Source organism: Balaenoptera physalus (assembly GCF_965194825.1).
Source record: "Balaenoptera physalus genome assembly, chromosome: X".
NCBI classification, from domain to species: domain Eukaryota; kingdom Metazoa; phylum Chordata; class Mammalia; order Artiodactyla; family Balaenopteridae; genus Balaenoptera; species Balaenoptera physalus.
Genome location: NC_138903.1, coordinates 133,188,839 through 133,207,913, shown reverse-complemented (window position 1 = coordinate 133,207,913; position 19,075 = coordinate 133,188,839). Strand labels below are relative to the sequence as shown.

At 43.6% G+C, this 19,075-nt stretch overlaps 1 long non-coding RNA gene across 1 annotated transcript in view; it reads left to right on the top strand.

Annotated features, from left to right (window-relative positions):
• The first annotated feature begins 2,215 nt into the window (after positions 1-2,215).
• The window catches only part of LOC309652852, a 29,704-nt gene continuing 12,844 nt past the window's right edge, over positions 2,216-19,075 (top strand). The window contains exons 1-2 of the long non-coding RNA XR_014258907.1: positions 2,216-3,148; positions 6,657-16,714. This is a non-coding gene — a long non-coding RNA (uncharacterized lncRNA). The remainder of the gene's footprint in view (positions 3,149-6,656; positions 16,715-19,075) is intronic.

The window sequence follows — 19,075 nt, the reverse complement described above, 5'->3', positions numbered from 1 at the left end:
GTACTCTTTCCGATTGTGGAATATATATCACAGGTGAGTGTGCCACATTGACCCATCGACTGTGTAACTCAAGGCTGCCACTTCGTGTGGGGATCTGAGCAGGAGATAACTCTACAGTGAGTCCAAGCTGCTGTGCAAGGAGCACTTCCAACAGGGCCTTGTGACCCAGCAGGTCCAATCATTCTCAAAATGTCTGCGGAAGGTAGTGAGGCTGTGCGGAGTCTCTGGCCAGCACCGATAGGGGGATCGCTGTGCAGACCTTTAGGGTTTTGTAGAAAATCCACGTCCTCATCTTTCCTATAACCATTCTCCTTTGGAGAAGCAGATTTGGCTTGCTATCGGGCCCTGGAAGAGACTGAACTCTTAGGACTCTGGGTGACCTGAGTTTTCCATCCGGAACTGGCTGTCGGTCTGACCTGTCAAGCCATAGTTTGGGCACGTGCAGCGGTGCGTCGCCATGAGTGGAAGTGGGATTTTAGAGACAGGAGCTCAGGTGGTTTCAGAAGGAAAGCGGCCTGAGGAAGCGCCTCGGGTTCCTTTGACCCCGGCTCCTGCAGCACATCCACTCCCTCTGCCACGTCTGTGCTTCCTGGGATGTTTTGCGTGACAGGTGAGTGAGGAGGGAGCAACTGGAGCCTGGCTTGTGGGTGGCGCTGCACAGTCTGCCAGCACCACTCACGGGCGAGCCTGACATACACTATTATGTAAGTTGAAGGCGTACAACATGACGATTTGGTACACGTATTTGTTGCAAAATGTTTACCACAATAATGTTAGTGAACACATCCTTCATCTCACAGAATTATCATTTTGTCGTTGTTGTTGTTAGTGAGAACGTTTAAAGTCTACTCTTATAGAACAGAGTTGTGGTTGCCAAGGGGGAGGGGGGTGGGGGAGGGAAGGATTGGGAGTTTGGGATTAGCAGTTGCAAACTAGTATATATAGGATGGGTAAACAACAAAGTCCTACTGTAGAGCACAGGGAACTATATTCAATATCCTGTGATAAACCATAATGGGAAAGAATATGAAAAAGAATGCATATATATGTATGACTGAGTCACTTTGCTGTTCATAGCAACTTTCAAGTATACAATACAGTATTATTAACTATAGTCACCATGTTGTACCTTAGATCCCAGAACTTATTCCTCCTCTAAGTGGAAGTTTGTGCCCTTGACCACCATGTCTTCATTTCCCCCAGCCCCTGACAACCACCATCCTACTGTCTATTCTATCACTTCAGCTTTTTTAGACTCCACACAGAAATGAGATTATACATACAGTATTTGTCTTTCTCTGTCTGATTTATTTCACTGAGCATAATGTCCTCAAGTTCTATGCACGTTGTCCCAAGTGGCAGGATTTCTTTCTTTTTTTATGGCTGAATAATATCCAATTGTATATAAACACTGCATCTTCTTTATCCATTCATCCATCGAAGGCCACTTAACTTGTTTTCATGTCTTGGCTATTGTAAATAGTGCAGCTATGAACATTGGGGTGCAGAAAACTCTTCAAGAAAGTGATTTGATTTCCTTTGCATATATACCCAGAAGTGGAATTGCTGGATCCTATGGCAGTTCTATCTTTAATTTCTGGAGGAACTTCCTTACTGTTTTCCAAAGTACCTGCACCAATTTACATTCCCACCAACAGTGTACAAGGCTTCCCTTTTCTCCGCATCTTCACCAACACTTGTTATCTTTCTCTTTTTGATGATGGCCATTCTGACGGGTGTGAGGTGATATCACCCTGTGATTTTGATTTGCTTTGCCCTGATGATTAGTGATGTTGTACATCTTTCCATGATCCTGTTGGCCATCTGGATGTCTTCTTTGGAAAAATGTCTATTCAGGCCCTTTGACCATTTTGAAATCAGATTATGTAGTTTTTTGCTGTTCAGTTGCATGTTATGTATATTTGGATATTAACCCCTTATCTGCTGGATGGTTTGTGAATATTCTCTCCCTTCCCATAGGTTGTTTTTTCAGTGTTCTTTCTTTTGCTGTGCAGAAGCTATTTAACTTGATGTAGTTGATTGCCCATTCTGACTGGCCTGAGAGATGGCCAGAAGTATGGATCTACATAGATTCATAGGAAACTGCTACTGATTTGGCTGAATGGTCATGACTTGGAAAGAACAGGGCTGGAAGTTTGGCAACAGAGGTTTGGGAAAGAGGAATGTGGATGGACCTTTCAGAAGGGCATCCCAGCAACCCCAGTGCTCGCTCAACAGGCCCCTGAACAAAGTGGCCGTGGTGGCAGGGGTGTGTTATTCATGGACTCAGCAACATAGACTTCCCCTGGTCAAGGTCGACCTGGCCCTCACTACTGCAGAGAGCTTAGCCCGCCAAAAGCAGAGATTCACACTGTCCCAGACGTGGTATATATACTACATATATACATATATATATATATACATTATATATATATAATTCTCTGCTTCCTCTCCTCTCCCCTTATTATTTTATATAGCAATTGTTTCGATGCGTGACTTTACAATTTAGTCTCGGGATCACAGGGTATTAAAGTGGAACTATGACATGTAGAGGAGAAATTAACATCAGCAGCACTGTGGCTGTCATCAGAGGTGATTAAAAAGGCTCTTGGGGGAATTCCCTGGTGGGCCAGTGGTTAGGATTTGGCGCTCTCACTGCCGGAGCCTGGGTTCAATCCCTGGTGGGGGAACTAAGATTTAAAAAAAAAAAAAAAAAAGGGCTCTTGGGAATTGGCCTCTCTCCTCTTTGGGGAGAGGGTGGGAGCATATTTTTATAGAAGATGCTGGCCTTTGGTCAGGCAGAAACAGAAAGTTGTCACCATTGCTGCTGGCAGTTCAAATACATGTAGAAGGGTTTGTGCTGACGCTGAGACGCTGAAGAGGGTAAGAGCCGGGAACTATGCCACACTGGGCTCCGCAACACTTCTGCCTTGTCTTCGGGCTCTGTCTGCTGGGTTCCGCCAGTAGGGGCGCTAGAGGAAGACCGAAAGGCTGGAGGAGTGGACAAGGGTCTTGCTCCTTCCTGTTCGCTTCCTGCTCCTAGCACTCTTGCCCAGCCTCGGCCCTCAGCCTGGCAGTGTCAGTTGATTTCCGTCCCGAGCTCATTTCAGCGTTCTCAGAACCGGCCAAGGGGCGCCCTTCCTCAGAGGTGAGAGTCCCAGATCGATGTGGCCCTTCCCCTGAGCCTCTGCAACGGCAACTCAGCACCCTCTCCTCGGTGTCTGATTTCCAACTCTGCAGGGCCCCTCCTCTGAGCTTTGAGACCCACATCCAAGCTCTTCCTTGTGTTCTCCCAGCCCTGAAGGTGGGCAACGGCTCCCTGTAGCTATTGCCTTTGTGCTATCTCAGTTCCTCCAATGCCCAGTCTTCTGCTTCCTGCTTAATAAATTCTCTGTATTAAATCCTCTCTGTTGAAATACTTAGTGTAGTTTCCGTTTTCCTGGCTTACAGTGTACTTCAATGGTTATATGTCAATTACATCTCAATTAAGCTGGAAAAGAATTAAAATTAAAATGTCAAAAACGGGCAAAGCATATGAATAGGGAGTTTACAGAAGAAAAACCCAAAATACTGAGAAGCATAAAAAGAAGATGCTCAAGCCCATTGATTATCAGAGAAATGTAAATTAAATTAAAACAGCAATGAGGGCTTCCCTGGTGGCACAGTGGTTAAGACTCCGCCTGCCAATGCAGGGGACACGGGTTCGAGCCCCGGTCCAGGAAGATCCCACATGTCATGGAGCAACTAAGCCCGTGCGCCACAACTACTGAGCCTGCGCTCTAGAGCCTGAGAGCCATAACTACTGAAGCTCGTGTGCTGCAACTACTGAAGCCCAGGCTTAGTTGCTCCACAGCATGTAAAAAAATAATTTCTATTTGTTTAATTTTATATCTATGTGAGACAATGAATGTTCACCCAACTTACTGTGATGATCATTGCACGATGTATTTAAGTCAGATCATTGTGCTGGACACTTTAACTCATACAGTTCTGGATGTCAGTTATATCTCAATAAAACTGGAAGAAAAAAAAGGATAGTAACAAACTTAAATTTAAAAAATAATAAATTTAATATAAAAAAAGTATATATACACCTGGGACTTCCCTGGCAGTCCATTGGTTAACACTTCTACAACAGGCGGTGTGGGTTCTATCCCTGGTCGGGGAACTAAGATCCCACATGCCTTGTGGCATGGCCAAAATGTAAAAAAAAAAAAAGTATGTATACACCTGGCCTAAGACCCTGTAATTCTGTGTCACCTAAGACACAAAGTGTAAGGTGTCACATGTGTGACAAAGCTCATTGTAGCTTTATTTTCAGTGACAAGAAGGTGCAGGCAATCTGAACGTCCATCATTGAGGAAGCAGATAGGACGTTAGGGAGCACTGTGCCGTCTTTGCAAGCAAGGTTTATGTGTAGAGAATTCCCTGGTGGTCCAGCGGTTAGGACTCAGGGCTTTCGCTGCCGGGGCTCGGGTTCAGTCCCTGTTTGGGGAACTAAGATCCTGCAGGCTGCTGGGCACGACAAAAAAAAAAACAGGACTTCCCTGGTGGCGCAGTGGTTAAGAATCCGCCTGCCAGTGCAGGGGACACGGGTTCAAGCCCTGGTCCGGGAAGATCCCACATGCCGCGGAGCAACTAAGCCCGTGCGCCACAACTACTGAGCCTGTGCTCTAGAGCCCGCGAGCCACAACTACTGAGACCGCGTGCCACAGCTACTGAAGCCCACGCGCCCAGAGCCCGTGCTCCGCAACGAGAGAAGCCACCGCAATGAGAAGCCCAAGCACTGCAACGAAGAGTAGCCCCCGCTCGCTGCAACTAGAGAAAGCCCGCGCGCAGCAACGAAGACCCAGTGCAGCCAAAAATAAATAAATAAATAAATAAAAACCCAACCGACCAACCAAACAAACACAAAAAGATTTACATGTAGACCCAGTGGCATAAAGAGAGCCTCAAATCATGGTGCTGAATGACTTCTGTGGCTGGCAATGATAGAATAAGCAATTTGAACCACAGTTCTCATTGAGAACAACTAGACAAGCTCAACAAAGTATGAAAAACATTTGCTTGAAAATGTCCAAGTGATAACAGGTGGTGAAGAATTGAGGCCAAAATATGGAAGAAAGAGGAAAGTGAAAGAGATGTGAGCTCAGCATTTAAGGGGACTTATCCCCTAAGGCCACCTGCTGAGTCCAGGAGAGGCAGCTGAGAGTCTGAGAAGCTGAGCACAGCTGTTGACAGACATGTGGCAGGGGATCAAAACTTGGAGTTCAGGGCCCATCAAAGAGGTGGCACCTCATGCTTTGGGTTAAAGACCCAAAGGTCTAGGAGTAAGTGTAAGGTGGAACTAGAAGAGCCCTCTAAAAGATTGCAGCTCTGTCCTGTAAGGGACTGTACTCAAGATCTGAGCTATTTAGATCCCTGGAAACTGGATTAAGGAAATCCGGGATTTCTAGTGTCCCAACTGTCTGCCAGATGCAAATATAGATTGTCTCTGGAGCAAAGACCTGAGTCCTCACCACGGGACCACCAGGGAATTCTCTATTTGTCAACTTTTTGGTGATGGCCATCCTGACCGGTGCGAGGTGATACCTCATTGTAGTTTTGATTTGCATTTCTCTAAAAGATTCTTTAAATTTGACTACGACTTTACAGGACAATTTGTTGGAACTGGCTATTGATGAAAGATTGAAGGGACTTCCCTGGTGTCGAAGTGGATAAGACTCCTCGCTCCCAATGCAAGGGGCCCAGGTTCGATCCCTGGTCAAGGAACTAGATCCCATGTGCATGTCGCAACTAAGAGTTTGCACGCCACAACTAAGGAGCCCGTGTGCCGCAACTAAGGAGCCCGCCTGCCACATCTAAGACCCAGCGCAACCAAATAAAAAAAAAATCATGAAAAAAAAGAAAGATTGAAGATGAATTTTGAAAATACAGCATCACTTGCTTCATTTTAGAGAAAAGTGTAAAATGAATATCCTGAGCTTGTGAAAATTACTTTAAAAACTCTCTTCAATTCCTGACAATATGTCATTGCTTTGCTACCATGAGATTTATTAACATAAAACATTAAAACAGTTGAGATGATAGACATTATCCCCTGCAAGTAAATTGTTGTCAATCTGACCTAAATTCAATAAGATAAGCAAGAAGCAAGATAATTTACCAAATGAAAACACTTTAAATATTAGTGCATATGGTGTTCATTCTATGATGGAAGGTGCAGCAACGTGGACTTCCACTCACCAAGTCCAGCCCGGCTATGGCCACTGCTGAGTGCCCAATCTGCCAGCAACAGAGACTAGTACTGAGTCCCAATATGGTACCAATCCCCAGACTGATCAGCCAGCTCCCTGGTGGCAGGTTGATTACCTTGGACCACTTCCACTGTGGAAAGGGCAGCTGGCTTGATAGATGGGTGGAAGGGCCCCTTGCAGACTCACTTACAGTGCCAGCTAGGTGGAGATACCCTCTGGGGCAGGGGCAAGGTTCTCCAGAAGGCTGTATACACTCAGAGTCAGCGTTCAGTGTACGGTGCCGTTTTTCCCACAGCCAGGATTCACGGTGCAGGCATCAGGCGCTGGAAATGGGGGTGGCACCACTCTCTATTACCCCCAGTGACCCATGGGCAAAAGCTTTGCTTCCTGTTTCTGCAGCATCATGCTCTGCTGGCCTAGAGGTCTTAGCTCCAGAGGGAGGAGGCTTCCACAAGGAAACACAACAATGATTCCATTGAACCGGAAGTTAAAACTGTCCCTCAGCCACTTTGGGCTCCTCATGCCTCTGAATCAACAGGCAAGGAATGGACTTCCTGTGCTGGCTGGGGCGATTGATCCTGACTACCAAGGGGAAATTGGACTGCTGGTCCACACTGGAGGTAAGGAAGACTATGTCTGCAATGTCTGGAATACAGGAGATTTTATATATATATATATACACACACACATACCATGAGATTTATTATAAGGAATTGGCTCATGCAATTATGGAGGCTCAGAGGTCCCACAATCTAAAGTCAGCAAGCCGGTAATATAAATTCCAGTCTGACTTCAAAGGCCTGAGAACCAGGGGACCTGATGGTGTAAATCCCAGTCCAAGGTCAGGAGAGACCACCAATGACACCAGCTCACAGTCAGGCAGAGAGAGGAGATTCTCCCCGGGTCATTGTGTTCTATTCAGGCCCTCAAGGGGTTTGTGGAGGTCCACCCCCATTGGGAAGGGCCATCTGCTTTCCTCAGTCTAACCGATTCAAATGTTCATCTCTTGTGGAAACACCCTCACAGACACACCAGAAATAATGTTTAACCAGATATCTGGCATTCCAGGGCCCACCCAAGTGGACACATAAAATGAACCATCACAACCACCAACAATAGATGAAGGTTCCAGTCTCTCCACATCCTCTCCAACAATTGTTTTTTGTTCTGGCCATTCCAGTGGGTGTAAAGTGACATCTCATTTTTTAAAATTAATTAATTAATTTATTCATTAATTTTTGGCTGCGTTGGGTCTTCGTTGCTGCACACAGGCTTTCTCTAGTTGCGGTGAGCAGGGGCTACTCTTTGTTGTGGTGCACGGGCTTCTCATTGCAGTGGCTTCTCTTGTTGCGGAGCACGGGCTCCAGGCGCATGGGGTTCAGTAGTTGTGGCACGTGGGCTCAGTAGTTGTGGCACGTGGGCTCAGTAGTTGTGGCACACGGGCTCAGCAGTTGTGTCACAAGGGCTTAGTTGCTCCGCAGCTTGTGGGATCTGCTGGGACCAGGGATCGAACCTGTGCCCCCTGCATTGGCAGGCGAATTCTTACCCACTGCACCACCGGGGAAGTCCTCTCATTTTGGTTTTAAATTATTTCCCGAAGGACAAATAAGATGAGCTTCTTTTCATGTGCTTATTATCCACTCATATGTTTTCTTTGGTAAAATGTCTATTTAAGTCTTTTGTCCATTTTTCATATTGAACTTTTTCAGTTTGAGATAATTGCAGATTCACATGCAGTTGTAAAAACAACAACAACAAAAACAATACGGAGAGCTCTCCTGTCCCCTTCACCTAGTTCCCCAATGGTGGTAACATCTTGCAAAATTAAAATGTGATATTACAACTAGGTAGTGACATTGACCACGAGGTTCCCTCCTGTTCCCTTTTATAATCACACCCACTTCCCTCGGCCCCACCCCTTCCTTATTCCCGGGTAGCCAGGATCTGTTTTGTTTTGTTTTTTTGGCTGCACCATGTGGCATGCGGGATCTTAGTTCCCTGACCAGGGATCGAACCTGTGCCCCCCTGCACTGGAAGCACAGGGTCTTAACCACTGCACTGCCAGGGAAGTCCCAGAGTTGGATTTTTACACTGAGCACAGTTCTCTGGAGATTCTTCCAAATTATTGAGCGTATCACTAGTTCCTTTCTTTGTATTGCTGAATGCTCCATGGTGTGGATGGACCACAGTTGTTTAACCATCCCTTATTGAAGAACATCTGAATTCTTTGCAGTTCTTGGCTATGACAAATGAACTACATACTGCAATAAACATTCATGTACAGATTTTTGTGTGAACATAAGTCTTCACTTCTCTAGGATAAATACCCAGGACTACAATTGCTAGGTCATATGGTTGCTGCATGTTTAACTCTATAGGAAACTGCCAAACTGTTTTGCAGAGAACATTCCATTCCCATCAGCACGTATGAGTGATTCAGTTCTCTGCATCCTCACTGACATTTGGCATTATCACTACTTTTTATTTTAGCTATTCTGACAGGCATGTAGTGATAATCTCATTGTGATTTTAGTTTGCATTCTCCTAGTGGAAAATGATGTTGAACATCTTTTCATGTGCTTATCGGCCATCTGTATACCTTCTTTGGTAAAATGTCTTCTCGTGTCTTTTGTCCATTTTCTAATTGGATTGTTTGTTTTTACTTTTGGATTTTGAATTCTTTATATATTGAAGATACTAGTCCTTTTTCAGATATGTGGTTTATAAATATTTTCTCCCAGTCTGTTGTTTGTCTTTTCATCCTCTTACTTAACAGAGTCTTTTAGAATGCAAAAGTTTTTTAATTCTAATGAAGTCTAATTTATCAATGTTTTCTTGTACGGATCATGCTTTTGGTGTCAAATCTACGAATTCTTCACCTAGCCCTAGGTCCCAAAGGTTTTCTCTCTTTTTTTTCCCCTAAAAGTTTTACATTTATGTCCATGATCCATTTTGAGTTAATTTTGAGAATAAAGTGTGAGACGTAGAGACTTAGGTCAAGGTTTATTTTTTTTGTCTCTGGATGTCCAGTTGCTCCAGGACAATAGCTTGAAAGTTTACCCTTCCTCCATTAAATTGCTTTTGTACATTTGTCAAAAATCAGTTAGTTATGGGCTTCCCTGGTGGCGCAGTGGTTGAGAATCTGCCTGCCAATGCAGGGGACACGGGTTCGAGCCCTGGTCTGGGAAGATCCCACATGCCACGGAGCAACTGGGCCCGTGAGCCACAACTACTGAGCCTGCGCGTCTGGAGCCTGTGCTCCGCAACAAGAGAGGCCGCGATAGTGAGAGGCCCGCGCACCGCGATGAAGAGTGGCCCCCGCTTGCCGCAACTAGAGAAAGCCCTCGCACAGAAACAAAGACCCAACACAGTCAAAAATAAATATAAAAATAAATTTAAAAAAAAAAGACCTAAAAGAAGAAATACATGGCGAATATCTTAAAAAAAAAATCAGTTAGTTATATCTGTACAGGTCTATTTCTGGGTCTCCCTTCTCTTCCATTGATTTATTTGACTTTCCCCTGCCAACAACATACCATCCTAATTACTGTAGCTGTGTAATAAGTCTTGAAATTGGGTAGACTGATTCTTCTCATTTTATTCTGCTTTTCAAAAACTATTTTAGCTATTCTAATTCCTTTGCCTTTCAATATAAATTTTAGAATAATGTTGTTTATATCTATAAGAAATCTTCCTGGGATTTTTATAGGAATTGCATTAAATCTGCATGTCAATTTGGGGAGAATTGATATCTTTACTATGTTGAGTCTTCCAATACACAAACAAGTTGTGTCTCTCCATTTATTTAGATCTTTCATGAGTTTTTTGTAATTTTCAGCATGTAAGTCCTATATAAGTTTTGTTAGATTTCTACCTAAGCATTTAATTTTTTTGAGCTCTTGTAAATGATATAAATGATATTGTAATTTTTTTTTGACCATGCCACGCAGCATGTGGGATCTTAGTTCTCCGACCAGGGATTGAAACTGCACCCCGTGCAGTGGAAGCATGGAGTCTTAACCACTGGACCGCCAGGGAAGTCCCTGATTAATTTTCAAATATTTAACCAGCCTGCATCTCTGGAATAAGACTCTCCTTGGTCATGGTATATGTCTTTCCATATTTTGCTGAATTCCATTCACTGATATTTTGTTAAGCATTTTTGTGTCTATGTTCATGAGGGATACTGGTTTGTAGTCTTCTCTTTTTAAATGTTCTTTGTCTGGTTTTGGTGTCAGAGTAATACTAGCTTCATAAAATAAATTAAGAAATACTCCCTCCTCTTCCATTTTTTAGAAGAGATTGTGTAGAATGGATATTAATTCTTCTTTAAATGTTTGGCAGAATTCTCCAGTGAAACCATCTATGACTAGAAGTTTCTTTTTTGGGGAGATTTTAAATCATCAATTCGATTTCCTTAATAGTTACAGGATTATTCAAATTATTTATTTTATATTGGGCGAGATTTGGTAGTTCGTGTTTTTGAGGAATTTGTCTACTTCAATTTCTTTTTTTTATTTTTATTTTTGGCCGTGCAGCACAGCATCTGAGATCTTAGTTCCCCAACCAGGGATCGAACCTGTGCACCCTGCAGTGGAAGCGTGGAGTCTTAACCACTGGACTGCCAGGGAAGTCCCTGTCCATTTCCATTTCTATTTAAATTGTCACATTTATGTAAATTATTGGTAGAATTCCTTATGACCCTTTTGATGCCTGAAGGGTCTATGGTGATATCCCCTATTTCATTCCTGGTACTCGTTATTTGTTTCTTCTCCCTTTTTTCTTTCTTTCTTTTTAAAAAATATTTATTTATTTATTTATTTGGTTGTGCCAGGTCTTAGATACAGCAGGCAGGCTCCTTAGTTGTGGCACATGGGCTTCTTAGTTGTGGCATGTGAACTCTTAGTTGTGGCATGCATGTGGAATCTAGTTCCCTGACCAGGGATCGAACCCAGGCCCCCTGAATTGAGAGCACAGAGTCCTATCCACTGTTTCACCAGGGAAGTCCCTCCCTTTTTTCTTTCTCAGTCTTCTAAAGGTTTGTCAATTTTATTGCTCTTTTGTTTCATTAGTTTTCTCATTTGTTTTTCTGCTTCCATTGTCCTTGATTTCTGGTCCTACCTTTATTGTTTCCTTCCTTCTGCTTGCTTTAGGTTCCTTTTGTGCTTCTTTTTCTACTTTCTTGAGGTGGGAACTCAGGTCATTGATTTGAGACTTATCATCTTTTCTAATGTACGCATTTTAGTCTATAAATTTCCCTCTCAGCACTGCTTTAGCTGTCCCACACATTTTGCTCTGCTGAATTTTCATTTTCATCCAGCTCAGTAGACTTTTAAAATTTCCCTCAGGACTTCCTCTTTGACCCATGGATTGTTTAGAATTGTGTTGTTTAGTTTCCAAGTGTTTAGAGATTTTCCTGTTGTCTCTCTGTTATTAATAAGGTGTTAAGCTGTTGGACGTCAGTACTGGAAAGGAGAGCAAAATGCAATATAATTCTACCTTTTTCTTGTCGCAGTGAGAGGAAAACGAGCTCTTCCTATTTAGATGGTCAGCAAGGCTGATGCCATTGAGAAACTGCCCAGGACTCTGAGGTCATCCACATGCCTTCCTGGCCACCTGATATTACCATTTAAAGCCCCAGAAGTGGACTTCCCTGGTGGTGCAGTGGTTAAGAATCTGCCTGCCAATGCACAGGACATGGGGTTGAGCCCTGGTCCGGGAAGATCCCACATGCCACGGAGCAACTAAGCCCATGCGCCACAACTACTGAGCCTGCGCTCTAGAGCCCGTGAGCCACAACTACTGAGCCCACGTGCTGCAACTACTGAAGCCCGCACGCCTAGAGCCCGCGCTCCGAAACAAGAGAGGCCACCACAATGAGAAGCCCGCACTGCAACGAAGAGTAGCCCCCACTTGCCACAACTAGAGAAAGCCCATGCGCAGCAATGAAGACCCAACGCAGCCAAAAAAGAAATAAATTTATTAAAAAATAAATAAATAAAGCCCCAGAAGTTGCTGAAGCACTTGGCAGCGTGAAGCAGTGTCAGTTGCTCAGTTGGAACTCTCTAAAGGGAGTGATCTCCACTCTGGCCAACCTGTAAGGGGGAGAAAGGAAGAAAGACCCTGTATATCTTTATCCGAAGAAGCCGAAGACTCCCAGGCAGAGGGATTTTGGAGAAACAGATCGGAGGAGGCAGGAATTGCAGGGACCAGAGAATCAGGAGAGCCTAGAGGGCAAGACCCTCAGCTAGGAAACACTTGGCAAACGGCTCAAAGCTCACAGACTGTGGGACTTTGAGACATGGGAAGTGGGGAACCTCTGTGTCAATAACATTTCCTCCTTTCCTGGGGCTAATCCATTCTTGCCTTTTCTGGCAGATACTGGTGCTGCTTACTCTGCAACTTCCTGAGAAATGTCTCGCTTCCCACCAATACGGGCTGCTGTTCCTTTCCCTCTGCAGTTCCCACACAGATACTTTCTCTGACCAAGGAATGTGTGTTCTCACTGCCTCTGGAATCACCACAAACCTGCTGGGGAGAGGGGCTTGCTGTGCAACTTAGAGGCTGCCATATTCTGTCCTCCAGAGGGAGTGTCTGTGTAGCTCCTGGGGGGAAAGCACCTGATCTGGTTACTCTGTGGCTTCTGAAAGGAAATGGGGATGACAGAAGTGGTCATGTCACACCGTGCTGGAAAAGCACCCCAAGCTGAAACAAATTGTTGCATCTTTTGAACCCTAGAGAATAAAGATGTTAGTTAAATTCGAGATACAGAAACAATACAAATAGTTTACTAAAGGGATAAGCCATAGTCATGTGTAAAACAAAATCCTTTGTGAAGAGCTCAGCTAGAAGGAATGTAACACACACGTTATAAAAGAATTCAAAAAACAAGGGATAATTTTTAAAAGGCACTCACCCCCTAAACTCCCACACTTCCAGTAAAAAATAAAGATGCCTTAGTCAGCTTGGGCTGCTATAACAAAATAACATAGACCTGGGGGGGGGGGCAGGGTGCTTAAACTATAGACATTTATTTCTCACAGTGCTGAAGGCTGGACATCCTAGATCAAGATGCCAGCAGATGTGGTTCCTGGTGAGAGCTCACTTCTTGTAGCGAGCTCCCTTCTCACTGTGTTCTCCCACAGCCTTTGCTATGCGCTTTTGTTTGGAAAGAAGGAGATCTCTATCTTCTTCTTCTCTTAAGGGCACTAATCCCTTATAAGGGCCCCCCCTCATGATCTCATCTAAACTTAATTACCTCCCAATGTCTCCACCTCCAAATACCATCCCATTGGGGATTGGGGCTTCAACATATGAATTTTTTTTAAATTAATTAATTAACTAATTTTTTATTTTTGGCTGCGTTGGGTCTTTGTTGCTGCACACGGGCTTTCTCTAGTTGCGGGGAGCGGGAGCTACTCTTTGTTGTGGTGCATGGGCTTCTCATTGCAGTGGCTTCTCTTGTTGCAGAGCACGGGCTCTAGGCACAGGCTTCAGTAGTTGTGGCACACGGGCTCAGTAGCTGTGGCTCATGGGCTCTAGAGTGCAGGCTCAGTAGTTGTGGCGCACAGGCTTAGTTGCTCCGCGGCATGTGGGATCTTCCCGGACCAGGGCTCGAACCCGTGTCCCCTGCATTGGCAGGCGGATTCTTAACCACTGCGCCACCAGGGAAGTCCCCAACATATGAATTTTTGGGGGAGACACATTCATCCCATAGTGGAAGGAAAATTTGGTAAAAATAATCAACCATCACATAGATTTGTACAAGAGCCCGAAGAAGTAAATACATTTATTGTTTCATGAACTCCTGCGACTCTTCTGACTTTGGTACCATTGTCTGCACAAGTTTTTCTGTATCTGATCATTGTCCTGCATTTTCTTTCTTTCTTTCTTGTTCCTCTAGCAGATGAGTCTAAATTCTTGTTTGCTTTTGCTTATGGAAAAAGTCTAATATTTATAGCAAGGGACTCCTCGAGAGTTTCACACTCTCTTCTTCTTCTTCTTTTTTACATATGGAATGCTTCACGAATTTGCATGTCATCCTTGCGCTGGGGCCATGCTAATCTTCTCTGTGTCGTTCCAATTTTAGTATATCTGCTGCCAAAGCAAGCTCCACACTCTCTTATTATTGCCTCTAGGCATTTATGGGAAAACTTAGAGAGATGTGTCCACCAGAGAGCTCTAAGGTTATTCAGGATACAGATGACTTGCTGGCCAACAGGCAGCGCAAGATTGTGATCAGAAGGCAAACACATGTGGCGACTGCTACGCGCAGCCTGCACTTCCGCCTGGAGGTACTTTCCAGAATATGGTGCAGGAGGAGGGGGCTCCTGAGCAGAACCAGTGGTCTCAGTTATTAGAGCTCACAAGCCAATAGCAGAGAAAAAACAGAATACCAGAAATATTTGATTAATCAAAAGAAATCAGGAATAGAGGAGAAAAGGAACAAAGAACAGATGGGACAAATAGAAAATAAATAGCAAGATGATAGACTTAAACCTAACCATCACATGTAAATGGATTAAACAGACCAATTAAAAGGCAGATATTATGAGAGTGGTTAAAAAAGTAAGACTGAGGGACTTCCCTGGTGGCGCAGTTAAGAATCTGCCTGCTTTGGGGTTTTCTTACAATTTCTCCCTGAATAAGCACATAAGCCTCACCAGACGAATTGCAGTCTTGCTAAAATCAGGTCGAGTATTTAGAGCATCTGTTGTCAGTTGCCAACCATAGAGTGTTAGAGTCTAGGAGTCGGCCCATTTCGCAGATAAAACAGCTTACTCCGACTGAAAATAATTAGCCAGTTTGGGGACTAGTGCAGTATAATCCACAGTGGATTCACTCCAGCTTTTGCACAGCAGACCAAACCTCAGATGGAGCAACTGCATGGACATTCTCCCGGTCTCTGCTTTGTGTCTGGAACCTGAAGAGGCTTTTGAACAACTGAAATTGGCTTCCAGTCTCTCCCCCAGCTTTGGAGGTTCCAAACTGTGAAAACCCCAACCTGATTCATCCGATATCCCTATTCATATCGCACATTTGATGACGTTTACTCATGGGTCATGTACTTGGGATAAAAGTGGCCCACTTAAATCTAAAATATGACACAAATGAACTCATCCATGGACTTCCTTGGCGGTCCAGTGGTTAAGATTCCGCGCTTCCACTGCAGGGGGCACGAGTTCGATCCCTGGTCGGGGAACTAAAATCCCGCATGCTGCGAGGTGCAGCCAAAAAAAAAAAAAACTTATCTACGAAACAGAAACACTCACAGGCATAGAGAACAGACTTGTGGTTGCCAAGGGGATTGGGGTGGGGGAGGGAAGGAGTTTGGGATTAGCAGATGCAAACTATTATATACAGAATGGATAAGCAACAAGGTCCTACTGTATAGCACAGGGAACAACTATATTCAATATCCTGTGATAAACCATAATGGAAAAGAATATGAAAAAGAATGTATATATATGTATATGTATAAATCAATCACTTTGATTGTACGGTAGAAATTAACACAACATTGTAAATCAGCTGCTATACTTCAATAAAATAAATTTAGAAAAAAAAGCAGCCCACCTAAAGCTTCCTGTACTGTGGTGACTTGTCATAAAACCGTGGAGGTTTGTTTTGTCTGCAATTAAGCCTGCACAAGCAGACAAGTTAATGTCAGTGAGTAGGGCTGCAATTCTTGGTTATGGACTTAAAATGAATACATATTTTATATATACAGTTTATATACAATATATAAATAATAACTATATGTTTGGTATCAGGCCAAACCACAGGATGAATTTGAAAAAATAGAGGATTTCTGGATTCCATGGGAACTAAAATATCTCATGGAAAAATTGATAGTTGATTCATCAGAGGCTTTACAACTGCCTGCTCAGATATCAATAAATCATTGCAGAGCTCACACGGGACAGAAGGAGGAAGTTGCTAAAGGCCAGGATTGTCTGGCTAGAGCTGCCAAAGCTGCTGGTAAAACACGGCAGACTCCAGACACAGGAGCTCCGCTTTTCACGATAAGAAGCTTTTGTTCATTAAAAAAAAAAAAAAAAGCTCCACAGAAGGAAATGGGCAAATGAACTGAAAAGGGGGCTAAAAGAGGTTTGGGCTATGGGAATTCAAAATCATTCTTATACCACAATCCCTATTTGCCTGGTTAGTGCTGTTGTGTCATCAACAAAAATCATCTGAGTAAGAGAGGAATTTTAAAGGTACTAGACTCTTACTATGTCCACTAAAAAAAAAATGAAATTATTTGGGGCTTCCCTGGTGGTGCAGTGGTTAAGAATCCGCCTGCCAATGCAGGGGACACGGGTTCGAGCCCTGGTCGGGGAAGATCCCACATGCCGTGGAGCAACTAAGCCCGTGAGCCACAGCTACTGAGCCTGCGCTCTAGAGCCCACGAGCCACAACTACTGAGCCCACATGCCACAACTACTGAAGCCCGCGTGCCTAGAGCCCGTGCTCTACAACAAGAGAAGCCACCGTAATGAGAGCCCCGCGCACCGCAACAAAGAGTAGCCCCCGCTCGCCACAACTAGAGAAAGCCCACGCGCAGCAACGAAGACCCAACACAGCCAAAACTAAATAAATTAAAAAAAATTTTTTTTTAATGAAATTATTCAAAACACATCAAAGAGATGTGCCATTTATCAGCAGAATCCTCTACAGGCAATTGCCAAGTTAAGTGCAGGAAGTTCTCCCTGACCCACTTTACTGGGAACCTAGTAGAACTAATGCTTGTAAAAGGTAAGAGGTTTAAAATTTGAAATAGTTTGCTCAACAGCGCTAATCATCAGGGAAATGCAAATCAACATCACAATGAGATATCACCTCACACCTGTCAGAAAGGCCATCGTCAAAAAGACCACAAATAACAAATGTTGGTGAGGATGTGGAGAAAAGGGGACCCTCCTACACTGTTCCTGGGAATGTAAATTGGTGCAGCTGCTGTGGAGAACAGTATAGAGGTTCTTCAAAAGACTGAAAATAGAGTTGCCATATGATCCAGCAATCCTGCTCCTGGGCATATATCCAGACAAAACTCTAATTCGAAAAGATACATGCACCCCCTATATTCATAGCAACACTATTCACAATAGCCAAGACATGGAAGCAACCTAGGTGTCCCTCTATAGATGAATGGATAAGGAAGATGTGGTGTGTATATATATATATATATATATATATATATATATATATATATATATGTAGTATATACACATATACTACATATATATGACTATTCTTCAGCTATAAAAAAGAATGAAATTTTCTGCAACTAAAGGTTATCATACTAAGTGAAATAAGTCAGAAAGAGAAAGACAAATACCATATGATATCTCTTATATGTAGAATTTAAAATATGCCACAAATGAACCTATCTACAAAACAGAAAAAGACTCAGAGACATAGAGAACAGCCTTGTGGTTGCCAAGGGGTGGGGGGGGAGGGAGAGGGATGGACGGGGACTCTGGGGTTGGTAGATGCAAACTATTACATTTAGAATGGATAAACAACAAGGTCCTACTGTATAACAAAGGGAACTATATTCAATATCCTGTGATAAACCATAATGGAAAAGAATATGAAAAAAAAAGAATGTCTATATGTGTATAACTGAGTCACTTTGCTGTACAGCAGAGATTGGCACAGCATTGTTAATCAACTAGACTTCAATTAAAAAAAGAAAGAATGGGGCTTCCCTGGGGGCACAATGGATAAGAATCTGCCTGCCAATGCAGGGGACACAGGTTCGATCCCTGGTTCGGGAAAATCCCACATGCGCGGAGCAACTAAGCCCGTGCGCCACAACTACTGAGCCTGCACTCTAGAGCCCACGAGCCACAACTACTGAGCCCGAGTGCCACAACTACTGAAGCCTGTGTGCCTAGAGCCCGTGCTCTGCAACAAGAGAAGCCACCGCAATGAGAAGCCTGCACACCGCAATGAAGAGCAGCCCCCGCTCGCTGCAAATAGAGAAAGCCCTCAGGCAGCAACAAAGACCCAATGCAGCCAATAAAAAAAAAAAATGAAATTTTCTATACTTCAATTTAAAAAATTGGTTTTAAAAAAAAGAGTGAAAAATTGTCATTTGCAGCAACATGGATAGACTTGGAGGGCATTATGCTAAGTGAAATAAGTCAGACAGAGAAACACAAATACTGTATGATCTCACTTATATGTGGAATCTAAAAAAACTACAACAGGAACTTCCGTGGTGGTTCAGTGGTAAAGAATCCACCTTTCGATGCAGGGGACATGGGTTTGATCCCTGGTCGGCGAACTGAGATCCCACATGCCACAGGGCAAATAAGCCCGCAGGCCACAACTAGAAAGAAGCCCACGCACCACAACTAGAGAGAAGCCCACGTGCCCCAACGAAGGATCCCGCATGCCTCGACAAAAGATCCCACATGCTACAGCTAAGACCCGATGCAGCCAAAAAAATAAATAAAATCAATATAAAAAAAGTAGATAATTTAAAAACGACAACAAATTAGTGGGTATAACAAAAAAAGAAGCAGACTCACAGATAAAGAGAACAAACTAGTGGTTACCAGTGGGGGGGGGGGAGGGGCAATATAGGGCTGGGGGAGCAGGAGGTACAGACTATTGGGTGTAAGGTAAGCTACAAGGATGTATTGTACAACACGGGGAATGTAGCCAATATTACGTAATAGATGTAAATAGAGTGTAACCTTTAAACATTGTATAAAAAATTAAAAAGATAATTACATTTAAAAAATTTGAAATAGTTTAATACTGGGAAAAAAATCATCCCACCACGATCTCAGAGACCTTCACTA